Here is a 13,936-nt window from a genome sequence, read left to right as displayed (position 1 = left end):
ATAACCACTTTTGATTTTTTTTTTTTTTTTTTTTTAGTTAGAGGTGGGGAGTTGTTACCTGTTACAATTCATATGGCTCTCTTGACTTGCTAATGTTATATGGAAACCAACATTTTTCCACTTGGAAAATATCTGGACTGTAATCTTCAGGACTGTTTTCTTTCTCGCACTTTAATAAGGAAACATAACTTCCAAATAGTTTGACTTTCATGCCACTTTCTAATGGTTGTCCAAAATAGGCCATCTGATGAAAAAATTGTTTTCCCTTTTCATGACCATACAAATGATGAGTATTTCTGCGTCATTTTATGCATCTTCAAGAGGTTAGAAATTAGAATCTTTGGTGTTTATAGATAAATCTGGGATGTAGAGAAGCAAGCGTTCCAGAATGGATTAGGAGTTGGGTTGGGAAACCTTCCACATTTTGTCTTGCATTAGATGTGCTACTGTGAGTTGGGTTAGCCTAGCCCACTGATGCTTTTCTCTGGCACTGCCAACTGGGTGTGTTTGAACAATTAAGAAGAAACTGTGAAAATAAGAAACAAGGAGAAACATTCTACCTTAAATCTACAGTTTATCCAGTTGGTTCCCTTTCGGTTAATTGGTGTTGCTGAGGTGCTCAGATCATCCAGACACTGAGACACGAAGGATCTGTGGAGGATGTGAGGAGATGAGCACATCCCAAGGTTTGCTTCTTTCTCCTTATATGCTTCTGGAGCTTTCCATATCAATATCTCCCTCAACGCTATCAACACAGTTGAAGGTTAGGGCTTGAAACAGGACTTAGTGAGGCAGAGTCATTTTTCTTCACCAAGTTTCTGTGTTATTTCTTTAAGCACATCTCTTCATCTTTTCTCTTTTTTTTTTTCTGTTAATGAAATCTCTGTTTCCTAATATGTAAAAATTAAGAGTTTGGCTGAGTTGGTTTCCAGTTACCTTTCAATAATGGCATCTTCTATTTCTAAGGTTATGACAGACAGTGTGAGCTTTTTGCAGTGTGGAGAAGGTGAAAGACCATTTCACAAGATTCAGAGATTACCAGCATTTGTAATAAATACTGCGTCTGAAAAGCCGAGGACAAGCAGGTGACTGAAGTGGACATTCTGATAAATTAGTTAGGTCAGCAGATGTGCAAACCTATAGTAACATCATTGCCTGAGGCAGAGACGTTCTTATTACTCACATTGGAGGGCGACATATTTATTATAATCTCCTTGACAGTTACAATAGTTGATGTAATTATTGCTATAAACTGCCTCTAAGTATTCTTGGGAGCTTAAATTCCACGTATCCTTCAAATTATTTTTATGCTTATTAGTTGTGTTTTTAGGTAAGTTACAAGAAGAAAACACCCACTGGTTTGCTTCATCGAAATAGCAATTCAAAATAAGTTGGTTGACAACAACAACAACAAAAATCAGTTTTGTTTTTTTTTTTTTACACTTGGACTTAAATTGTTTCCAGTTAAGCAGAAAAAAGAAAGTCACTTTCCAAATATGCTTAGGGTGTAGGAATATTTGCATTGCTCTATTTTTTTCATAGTGTTCTCAGATTTCGCTTTGATGAGTCTTTGTAGGATTGCAAGGCTCTCTTATCAGCCTTCCATCGTGACTACTTCTTTGGGATAGCAATGGTGATATAATCAAAATGAGATCAGTTAAGAACAATTTTAAGTGGTTTATTTTCTCCAAAAATGTTGTTCCTTTTCTTAAAAATGTGTCTGGTGGCACTTCTTTCTAGTTAAGCTCCATTTGTGGAAAATGAAAACCTTCCCTTTTGTTCCAGGTGAAGGAGAAAGGGAAGTTGTATTTAGCAAGTACCTTCTGCATGGTAGGCTCTGTGCTCTTGGTGGCTGTTATCCTCTCTTACCTCATCTAATTTGAACTTCAGCTTTTGGAGATGATGATTATTAACATCATCATTATTATTACCTATTGCTAACACTGCAATTCAAAGACTTCTAGGGAGATGATCAAAGTCCAACTGAAGATATGAAGACTAAGTAATGTTTTAGAGTTCTTTACTAAGACTGTATTTAAATCCACTGAGCAAATCTGGATGAATGGGGGCTTGGAGTATAGGATGTGAATCACTGTTTTGTTTATTCTTATTTCCTTTTCAAAACTATTTAAATTCTTGAGAAATACAATTGCAGATCATTACATGTTCAAAGAAAAATGGGATTTATTTTTAAACAAGCAGTTTTACATGACATTCCTTTACTTCAGGAATTCATTTACTTCAGGAATGGGGTACCTTTACAAATATTTTCATTTAGGGTGAAAGTACACATCCCAGTTAGTCTGGTCTGTTTAAGTAGCAGTATCTGTCTTGCCTACTAGCAGGAGAAGACACATAGCAACAAAGCTACCTTTATTCTTATTTTTCTGGTGGGGTAAATGTTCCATTCAGCCTGATTTCACTTGTTTTGGGGGTAAAATCTCTCTTTAGCTCTGGAGGTTTAAAGAAGTAGACACTTGCATTTGTGCTGAATTAAACATGTTGGTTTAATTTTAAAGGGATTAAAGGCTACGTGATTTCCTGTCGCTTCATTACTAGTCATTTTAGCCTTCCTAAATTGACCACAAGCAGAGGATTTTAATCATCGAATGAATTAGGCAGAGCTGCGTGCAAGCTCTGAAATATTTGTGGGAGATGGAGAGTGTGGATGGTGGATTTTCATGCTATTTCATGTTGTCTAATTATAACCAGCTCAACTTTTGTTCACTGAACACAAAGGGAAAATGGAATAATGATACTTGCTAAATCTTATACAATGTTAAAAAATATGATTTAGGCGACAAAATGATTTGTTACTTAAACTTTGTAATTTTCCTTCTCTTTAAAGTTAAATGAAAAAAAAATCTCATGGATTAGCAAAATTGGGTTATTTTAATTTTGGCTACACTAAGCCTTACTATTTAGATTGTTGTATAAGAATTCAACACAGCAAAATCCATTCCTGATGTGACAGATGTATTAATACATAAAAATTCATTCTTGTTGTGAACAACTATTTTTCTGTGAGTTTCATTAAGTGACAACTAAGCACACTGTTGAGGACTAGAAAATATTTGTAGTGTTGTAATAAATTTTTCCCTTCTTTTGACAATTAAAAAATAGAGAAATTTTTCTCACACTGGATGATGACAGAAGCATGTGTGATAACCAAATGTTTCTGGTTTTAGCAAGCAAATGTCAATGGTTCATTAAAACGGTTGTTGATATTGCTATCTAATGCAGATTATATTTTTAAATTGTTTTTTTCTACAGTTTTCAATACTACTTAAATATGCATGCCACAGTCAGTATAATTTTAATTTTTTGGAATAAAAATACTTAGTCTTTATGATTATTTTGTAATAAAATAAGTCACATTGACCAACAATATGGATTTGCTCAAGTCTTAAATTCTACTTTTCACAGGTTTAAAGTGGCTTTCTATTTTTATACCTATGCATTTGTTATACAAGAAAGGGGTGTGTGTGTGTGTGTGTGTGTGTGTGGTGTTTATTCAGTTTGTTACCATTCTACCGTTTTCTACCATTGAATATTAAACATTTCTTAGGCAGTTATATATTGGAGTTTGCAGATTTTGATTTGTATAATTAACATTTCAAGACCTGAGTTATAAATCCCATCTATCTATACTTTGGGGAGCTTTATTTTTCAGGACTAAGGATACGTAATGATTCTGTTAAATTACTCACAATATAAATTCCTCTCTGAAATTAGTCTGCCTTAAACAGAGACTGTAAATAGTAAAATGTTATTGATATTTAAATGAATTAGAAATGATATTTGTTAAGTATCAACATAGCACTGTGATAAATGTTTGATTATTTTATAACATTTGGCCTTTATTCTAAAATCTAACCATTATTCTAAAATTATTCATTACATTTTTATTGGTGCAACTTTTAAATTTTAGCTGATTGAGAAGTTATAAATACATAAATTTGGTTCCACCAAAGGGAATATGTTAGCATTTTTGCCCAAGGAATTAAAAATATAATTGTGTATATATTTGGAAAAAAACAGTAGCAGGTTTGTTGTTGTTGTTGTTGCAGAAAATATTGGCAGCAGTAGGTGGAACAGAGATGCAAAAAGCACATGTACTCACAGTTTTATTTTTTTACTGGCACTTGAAAAACTAATGATTTAATGAAAAATAAGGATTAAAATCATTTTTCCTAAAACTTATTACGGTGACTACAAAATGCTTCAAATATATGTTTAGGGAAAAAGCAGGACAAAAATAACAAGTTTGAGTTGGTCTGTGTTTATTTAACTAATATACTACAGTGTTTCTTTTCTTTGTTAAAAGACTGTAAAGGAAGAAATGAAACAGGAAGTTGGGGAGCCTATATAAGAATAAAAAATACAGCTTTAGATTAAGTAAGTTAATCAGAATTTTAATTCTCATAAGATCTGAGAAGATAAAGATAAAGTGATGTAAAAAATGCAATCCTTAAAAACAAAATTTACTGGCCGGGTGCAGTGGCTCATGCCTATAATCCCAGCACTTTGGGAGGTCTAGGTGGGCGGATCACATGAGGTCAGGAGTTAGAGACCAGCCTGACCAACATGGCGAAACCCTGTCTCTACTAACAATACAAAATTAGCCAGGCATGGTGGAGCATGCCTGTAATCCCAGCTAGTCAGGAGGCTGAGGCAGGAGAATCACTTGAAATCAGGAGGTGGAGGTTGCAGTAAGTCCAGATCACGCCATTACACTCCAGCCTGTGCAAAATAAATAAATAGATAGATAGATAAATTAATACATAAATATAATATCTCGATAAATAAATAAATAAAAACAAAATTTATTGATTCTTTAGTGCTTAATTAATAGCTCTTATGATACTTACCAGTATGACATTCTAAGACCTATGGTGATGGAAACAGCAGGGATGTGAGTGGTACTTTTTATTATTTTCAGGGTACTGAATTGTTTTATTTTGTCATTGTCCGATTTAATTTAGACAATGCCTGATTCATTTCCTGAGCTGTATTTACGAGCCCATGCCATTTGCGTGACTAATGTAAACAGTGGGATCAGTTCTTTCAAATAGAGGGACTGTTGGAAAACTAGGAGGTTCCCTGCATTTAGCAATGTGGAAATAGGGAGGTGATAACTTGGTCTACGGCTAGGTAGATAACATTACAGCTGATTACAAAAGAAGTCATGATGAGATAGTATCAGTGATTCATAGGAAGAGGAGGCCACTGATATTCAGTGTGAATGTACTTTCTTTTAAGAATGTAAGAGTATCAGTTTCTAGGTGAGGTGCCGGTGTTGTGTATGGTTTAGTTCAGGATTTAAACTGCATGGGATTCAGTCTTGGCTCTGCTACTTACCAGACCCATGATCGTGAGCAATTTCTCTTTCGAAGCCTGGTTCCCTGCCTGGAGGATGGAGGTCACGACAGTACCTGCTCCATCAGGTTGCTGTGAGGCCACAGGCCAAGCTCTTGGCATAGGCCTGGCACACGGTGAGCAGTCAGCACATTTGCCAGCTAGTATTTTTATTACTCTCTTTGATATTCTTCTTTTTATTTTCATTATTAGGATCACTTAGAAAGTATTTTCCTTCCTTTCCCTTTCAAAAATTCTTTAACACACACAAAATAGAATATTTCAGGGAATGCCAACATGCTCATCCTCCAGTTTCAACATCTTCAGCTTTCTGCCATTATTCTATCTGTCTCCCTCCATGTGTACATTTTTTTTTTTTTTTTTGTTAGGCTGCTTTAAAGCAAGTTCCAAACATTGTATTATTTCACTTGTAAATAAGGAACTTTTTTCCTTTTTTGGCATAGCACTTTTTTGGCACTGGAGATTGCACTGGATGTAGCTCTGAAAGGGACTATGTTGGAAAGAGTTTGTAATGAGTTTCTGTTAATAATGTGTGCTATTATAAAAGTAGCCCTCTTTTTTGTTTCTTTCATGTTATAATAAAGGAAAATACTTAAGACAATAGTTGTGAAGACATAAAGGAGATGGAATTAGCTTTTAAATAAATCCAAGTATGCTAAATCTTAAAGAGAAGGAAGTTTGAAATCACTTTAAAAAACTGAGATGGACTCTTGCTGTGTCACCTGGGCTGGAGTGAAGTGGTGCAGTTATAGCTCACTGCAGCCTTGAACTCCTGAGCTCTAGCGATCCTCCTTCCTCAGCCTCCCAAGTAGTTGGGACTAGAAATGTGTGCCACCACACCCAGCTAATTATTTATTTTTTTTGTGGAGATGGGGTCTCCCTATATCGCCCAGGCTTGTCTCGAACTCCTGGCCTCAAGCAATTCTCCTACCTTGGCCTCCCAAAGTGCTGAGATTACCAGCGTGAGCCACTCTCCGTGGCCAAAATAAATTGCATAACCATGATCATGGCGTAAAGTGTTTTCATGATTTGACCCCACTGTAAGGGACAATTAAATCATTGGTGATTGTCTTCCTGAGAGATCTTCTTTCCATTTACCCAGCTCCTCCAGCTGTGCAGCACTCTTTTTTTTTTTTTCTTTTTTGAGATGGAGTCTCGCTCTGTCACCCAGGCTGGAGTGCAGTGGTGCCATCTCAGCTCACGGCAACCTCCACTTCACAGATTCACGTGATTCTCCTGTCTCAGCCTCCTGAGTAACTGGGATTACAGGTGAGCACCACCACACCTGGCTAATTTTTGTATTTTTTTGAAGTAGAGACGGGATTTCACCATGTTGGTCAGGCTGGTCTCGAACTCCTGACCTCGTGATCTGCCCGCCTTGGCCTTCCAAAGTGCTGGGATTACAGATGTGAGCCACTGCGCCCAGCCAGTGCTCTTATTTAGAATCAAGGACAAGAGTTTCCTACACAGAAGTCAATAATGCTGCTGCTGCTCCTTTTTTTTTTTTTTGAGGTGGAGTTTCGCTCTTGTTGCCCAGGCTGGAGTGCAATGCCACAATCTCGGCTCACTGCAACCTCCACCTCCTGGGTTCAAGAGATTCTCCTGCCTCAGCCTCCTTAGTAGCTGGGATTGCAGGCATGCGCCACCACACTGGCTACTTTTGTATTTTTAGTAGAGACGGGGTTTCTTCATGTTGGTCGGTCTGGTCTTGAACTCCCGACCTCATATGATCCACCTGCCTTGGCCTCCGAAAGTGCTGGGATTACAGGCATGAGCCACCGTGCCCTTTGCACAGCTTTTCAACAGTGAGGACATCATCCATAAGCTAATGTTTCATCCAACTTTCACAATCAATTCTGAGACCCAAAAACTGGTCAATATTATTTTAGGGCAGTTCCTAAGGCTTCATTAATCAAGTGTGTAGTTGGCTTTTTCTAGTATTGTTAAACTTTTATCTAGGGTTAGTTGGTTTCTGTCCTATGACTGATTGCGTTAGGCCCTTTCTGTTGCAAGGGAGAGGTATGAACTGGAGTTGTCTTGAATAATGATCACCTCTGAGTGTTGAGGGGCACAGTGGGAACATTATAAGACAATATGCAGGTGAGTACTGCTCTTTATGGGGACTTAGCTCTTCTTTGGATATTGCTGCTGGCCAGCCTTTCAGTGTGTTTATCCCCGTTTGCCTTCTCACTGAGTCTTTCCTCATGGGTTTTTTTCCCCCTAACTTCAGGTTGCCATACGATACTAACTCAATGTTTGGCCGCTTTTCTCCTGCTTCAGTTTTCACTGCAGCGTCTCTCATATCCACAGTCATATTCTTGTGAGATAGAATCTGATTGTCCCAGTTCAAATTTGGGGGCCAGACAAAATCATCAGTCTCTCACCAGCCCATGGCTGAACTGCCAAACAGCAGGGGCTATGGACGAGGGTGTTTCATAGAAAGTTTAATGAGCATGATAGTAATTATTAACACATCTAGTGCATTCATCAAGCTAGTTAAGATTCTTTTACCAAAGTAATGTTCATTCACTATGATAGGCCACATTCTCTTCCTTCAGTAGCAGTTTTACATCCTTACCTTATCAATAAGATCTTACAATAATATACCATTTCTGTCCTCTGGTCCTGTACTGTCACGTGTACCGCCCAGGGTCCATGTTCAAAATTTTTCTTTACTTTTTTATATTTTAAAAAGTATTTACAATTGTTCTTATAACAATAAATCAAAAATAAAAATATTTTTCAAAATGTAGCATACATCAGAAAAGCACACGTGTCATGGGTGTGCAACTTGATGAGTTTTCACAGAGTGAATATTTTTGTAATCAGCACCCAGATCAAAACATTGACATGATTAGCCCTCCAGAGCAAACCTCCTGCCTATTCCTCTCCACCACCCCAACCGTGGGTAGCTACCATCCTTAACTTGTGACACCGTAGATTGCTTTTGCCAGTTTTTGAACTTCCTATTCATAGACTCATGAAGTGAGTACTCTTTCGTGTTGGGCTTCTCTTCCTCAGCATCAGATTTGTGACATTTATCCACGTTGTTGGATGTTATGGTTCATTCCTTTTCATTTCTTTCTTTCTTTCTTTCTTTTTTGAGACAGGGTCTTGCTGGAGTGCAGTGATGTGATCATGGCTCCCTGCACCTCGACACCCCCCAGGCTTAAGTGATCCTCCCACCTCAGCCTCCTGAGTAGCTGGGACTACAGGCACATGCCACCACACCTGATATTTTTTTTTTTGAGATAGTTTCTTACTCTGTCGTCCAGGCTGGAGTGCAGTGGCATGATCATGGCTCACTGCAGCTTTGAAGTTCTGGGCTTAAGTGATTCTCCTACCTCAGCCTCCCAAGTAGCTGGGACTACAGGCATGCACCACCATGTCTGGCTAATTTTTTGTATTTTTTGTAGACACAGGGTTTCGCCATATTGCTCAGGCTGGTCTCAGTCCCCTGGGCTTAAGCAATCTGCCCCCTCGGCCTCCAAAGTGCTGGGATTACAGGCATGAGCCACCGCACTCTGCCCCAGCTATTTTTTTTTTTTTTTTTTAAGAGACAATGTCTCCTTGTGTTGCCAAAGCTGGCAAACTCTTGGGCTTAAGCGATCCTCCCACCTCGGCCTCCCAAAGTGCTGGGATTACAGGCATGAGCCACTGTGCTTGGCTGCTTTTCATTTCTTTGTAGTATTCCTCTGAATGAGTATACAAAGATTTCTTTATCTATTCTACATTTGGATTGGTTCCAATTTGGAGCTGTTACAAATAATCCTGCTTTGAAAATTCTTATACAAGTCTTTTGGTATACATTTGTGTGCATATTTCTGTTGAGTGTGTATACTCAGGAATGGAGTTGTTTCAAAGGGCATACATATATTCAGCTTCAATAATTTCTGCTAAATAGTTTTCCAAAATAGTTCTATCAATTTATACTTCCACCAGCAATGTTTAAGAATTCCAGTTACTTTCCATCCTTGCCAATCCTTGGTCTTATCGGGATTTTGGTTGTAAGCATTCTAGTAGGTGTGTAGTAACATGTCATTTTGATTTGGATTCTCATTTCTCTGATGAAAATGAGGTTGAGCACCTTTTCAAGTACTTATCGATCATTTGATTGGACTCCTTTTTTTTTTTTTTTTCCTGAGCCAGAGTCTTGCTCTTTCACCCAGGCTGGAGTGCAGTGGTATGATCTTGGCTCATTGCAACCTTTGCCTCCTGGGTTCAAGTAGTTCTCCCACCTCAGACTTCCGAGTAGCTGGGATTATAGGTGTGCACCACCACACCCAGCTAATTTTTATATTTTTAGTAAAGACAGGGTTTCACCATGTTGGCCAGGCTGGTCTTGAACTACTGACCTCAAGTGATCTGCCCACCTCGGCCTCCCAAAGTGCTGGGATTACAGGCGTGAGCCACTGCACTGACCTGTTCTCTGTTTTGAAGTGCTTGTTCAACCTTTACCCACCTTTTATTGAATTGTCTAATTGATTTGTAGGACTTAGAAATATTAAGTTAAATTATATGACTTACCATTTCTGTACATCAAGAATGGTTAAATATCATAATTTCATATTGTTTATCCTAATATATATGATGAGTCCTTTGTCAGTTATGTGTATTGCAAGTATTTTCTCCTACTGTGGTTTGCCTTTCTACTCTCTCAACGGTGTCTTTTAACGAACAGACGTTCTAAACTTTAGTGTAGTATAAGATCTCTTTTTCTTTATGGCATTTCTCTGTCCATGAAATGAATGGAAATGAGGACAACATTTGAAGTTGCTTTATGTAGAAAGTACAGGAACTGGGGCCCCTCCCCTGCTGCTCTGATAGATCAACTTGTGGTTAAATCAATCAGATGGATCACAGAAGACCCAACTGTAGGTGGAATAGAATGCGCTTACAGTAGGTTGGGGTTGCCACCCCAGGATGTCTTCCTTTTAGAGGACGTCTCCAAGGACAGTTCTGAAAGACAAAAGTCATGACATTCTTCCCTGCCTCATCCTCTTGGGATCTGAGGTGTTCCCTCCTCGGGTGCTAGGTTGTTGCTCTTCCTGCATCTCCACATATTCTGTGTGTCTCGTTCCAGTAGCTCTAACTTCATGTTTTCCCAATCTTTCCTTACTCACACCTAGATGTTTCGTCTGGAAGGAACAAGGGTACTTTGTAAAACTTATCCAGAATTCAGTTTGAATCCTGGAGGTCCCTTTTAGCGTTGCTGCTACTTGGAGGGTGAGCCAACCAGGCTGGCCTGGGGGTGCTATGAGGGGGAAAAAATGCATCCTGGACAGCAGTGGTCAAGACAGTATCCTTAATTTTCCAAACAGGTCTCTATGATACTCCATAATCACCTCCCTCCTATTTTGTTCTGACCATTATCCAGGAAGTGGCCAAGAAGTGATGATCCCTTTTTCGGGATAGTACATTCAGTGATCAAAGCACCTTACTAAAGTGTATGGACCAGGAGTAGATGAGGGAGAGAGGGAGCTGGGCAGTCAGTCCACTGTTGAGTATATAGATTCATTCAAGAGCTACAGTGGTGTGGCTGGAAACAGCTGACCAGTAGTAACCCGAAAAGGTATCAACAGTGGTAAGGCAGCACTGATAGACCTGAGAGGGGTTTGAAAGCCTGAGGCAGCCAATCTGCCAGGAGCAGGAGCGGCTAATGCTCCTTGCAATGTGACTTTCTCATTGCAAGACGAATGGGTCAGCTTTTGGCCGGAGTCACAAGTCTGTCATTCATTGGTAGCCTCTGCATCAGAAACAGCCAGACTTGATCAGCAGTGGGTTCCATCAGAGAACCAGTCCTTATTTGGGAGTATCTGTGCAATTGTTCCAGACAGTTCGATCAGCAGCCGATTTGTTTCCAGGTTCACATCCACAAAGAAGGGTATCTTTAATCTGCCAGTCTGTAGTTTTCCAAGTGGTAGCACAAACAGCTATGCTGTTGGCAACAACCAGAAAGTCAGTTCGACCCCCTGAATGAAGCAAGAATATCTGTCTACAAGAACATCTCTCTGCTTTTGCTTCTACATAGCTGACACTGAAGCTGAGTAGCTACAGCACCCTAGTGAACACTGCTGGGTTTTAGCTTAGCCAAACCATCGGTGAACTAGGCCCAGGCATTTAGGAAATCTGTGCCAGGGCCTCATTGAGCCAGTGTCTTTGGTTCAGGTATTAGAGTTGGGGATGAATTTTCCCTCAGAGAGACACTAGCTACTTTTTCAGAAATGTAAAACTAAGATATGGGCGAGGCCGCCAGGTCAGCTCCATTCTTCGGTATGCCATTTTCATTTGACAAGCAAGGAGGTGTCCCTTCCCACCTTGTTAGTTCTTGATCTGACCTGATCTGTCTTTAGATGGGAATTTCAGGCCGGAGAGTCACAAGGTCTCTACGAATGGGTTTTGACAAAGACTCTGTGGCAGCAAACTCATAGTTGCCTGTATACCTTGTCATTTTGATGAATGCTGGACATTGGGTGTGAAAAATTGTAGAGGTAATTTGAGGCCCTGTTATTTTTTTCAGAGAGGATTTACTTTTGCTTTCTTGCAGGCATTAGTGTGGGGGTACATTCTATTCATCCATTTGGGGATTGAGCTGGTCAGCTAGGTTTCGGGTTTTCTGAGAGCTTGTCTATTTCTAGTTTGCCCTAATTTCTAAAGTGTAGCCTTCCCAGAGTCCTCTCTGGAGTTCTGGGATATTTACACAATGCTTCCTCTTTGGGCTCCTCAGTCCCATGAGATTGTCAGGAACTCAATGCCGGCCTCCCGCCTTTTAGCTGCTGCTTTCTGCTTGGTTTCTTAGCCTCCTCGCTCTGCACGCTGATAAAGTGGCAAAAGCCTCCAGGGGAAAAGCTTCCCCAACTGTCAGACTCACTGCCAGTGAACCTCCCTCCTCTCAGGCATCCTTGCTCCTCGTGTCTTGGCTGTCTTGTTTGCTTAATGATGCTTTCATATAGATTTTTGTTTTTCTTTTTGGCATTGTGTCCAGCTTTGAAAATTGTTCTTAGTGTGTGTGTGGTTGAGGGGTGGGTCTGCAACAAGCTACTTGGCCTTTACTACTTAGCCAGGAGTTTTAATCTTAAATCTAAAAGTGGATGAAACTCTTTTTAAAACAGTGAAAAAGTGAATCCCCTTATTTTCTGGAAACTTACCTGTTAATTACTTCTAGCTCAATAATGATAAGCTAGTAATTAGTTAAATTACAACTAATCCTTATTTTATCAGTTTAATTCTGAACATCATACATTTGAACAAAATAAAAGAAAAATATCATTTTGTAGTCATAAGACTTTTTACAGCTATTTATCCTTATTTACTAATGAGTGGTGAGGTATGTATTTTGAGGGTACCAAGCTGTGAGTCCCATTTACTCCTCACACAATGGGTTTAGTTTAAAATTGGCTTTTAGATATTTTCTCATACCTGATGTCTGTCTGTTGATCTATTGTATATTTTAGTTGATGAACATTTAATTTAAAGCAATCATCTTTTTTTGTTTTTTGTTTTGTTTTGTTTTTTGAGACGGAGTTTTGCTCTCGTTGCCCAGGCTGGAGTTGCAATGGCATGATCTCAGCTCACCACAGCCTCCGCCTCCCAGGTTCAAGCGAGTCTCCTGCCTCAGCCTCCTGAGTAGCTGGGATTACAGGCATGTACCACCACACCTGGCTAATTTTGTATTTTTAGTAGAGAAGGGGTTTCTCCATGTTGGTCAGACTGGTCTCAAACTCCCGACCTCAGGTGATCCACCCACCTCGGCCTCCCAAAGTGCTGGGATTACAGGTGTGAGCCACTGTGCCCGGCTAAAGCAATTATCTTTCTGTAGGCCTGTAGTATACTAACTTGTTAATTTTTTGTGAACATGTTTTGTGTTTTACGATTGTAAGATACACTCTTTGTTTAATGCTAATTTGGGGTTAACACTGAGGCATGCACTTTCCACATATTATCTCATTTAATCCTCACAACCACCTCGAGATATCAGTATCTTGTTTTGCAGGAGGCTCAGAATGGTTTAGTAATTCGCCCAGGGCAAACCTTTATGAAATGACAAACCTGGTTAATAGAACCAAAATTAATAACAGCATTTGGTGAACATGGCCCTTAGCTAGGAGCTGGAAGTATATAACTAGGAAAGAAATGTTTTTGTCTTCAGTCTCATACTCCTCCATCGGGACTAGTATACATAACCTCTACAATCTCTATGTGCTAGGCTCTCTGCTGAGGTCCTGAGAACTTAGACATGATAGAAAGTGGGGTGTTGGGGAACAGGCAGTCTGTCTGTCTCTGAAGAACCACTGTCTTCCTCCTGAGCCTCTTGACTTGCAGCTCAGGCTTCCTTCTTGGTGTCTGCCCAGCTCCACAAGGTGCCTGGCACTGAGGATGTAGAAAACACAGCTCTTTGCCATTTCAGACCTTGCCTATGGTATAGCTCTTGACTCCATGAGGACATTTCTTACATTTTAATGCAGGTCCACATCCTCTGTGCCTTGATTTATGCTGCCACTTTCTGGCTGCTCGCTCTAAGTTTCCGTCTCCCCGGCCCACAGCAGTGAATACCATG

General features: G+C 39.6%; 1 protein-coding gene across 3 annotated transcripts in view; it reads left to right on the top strand.

Annotated features, from left to right (window-relative positions):
* RASGRF2 (Ras protein specific guanine nucleotide releasing factor 2) overlaps positions 1-13,936 on the top strand; it is a 270,212-nt gene that overhangs the window by 2,231 nt on the left and 254,045 nt on the right. The window lies entirely within an intron of this gene.

This window comes from Chlorocebus sabaeus, chromosome 4, assembly GCF_047675955.1.
Source record: "Chlorocebus sabaeus isolate Y175 chromosome 4, mChlSab1.0.hap1, whole genome shotgun sequence".
NCBI classification, from domain to species: domain Eukaryota; kingdom Metazoa; phylum Chordata; class Mammalia; order Primates; family Cercopithecidae; genus Chlorocebus; species Chlorocebus sabaeus.
The sequence above is the reverse complement of the archived record's forward strand: the minus strand, read 5'-3'. Positions and strand labels throughout refer to the sequence as shown.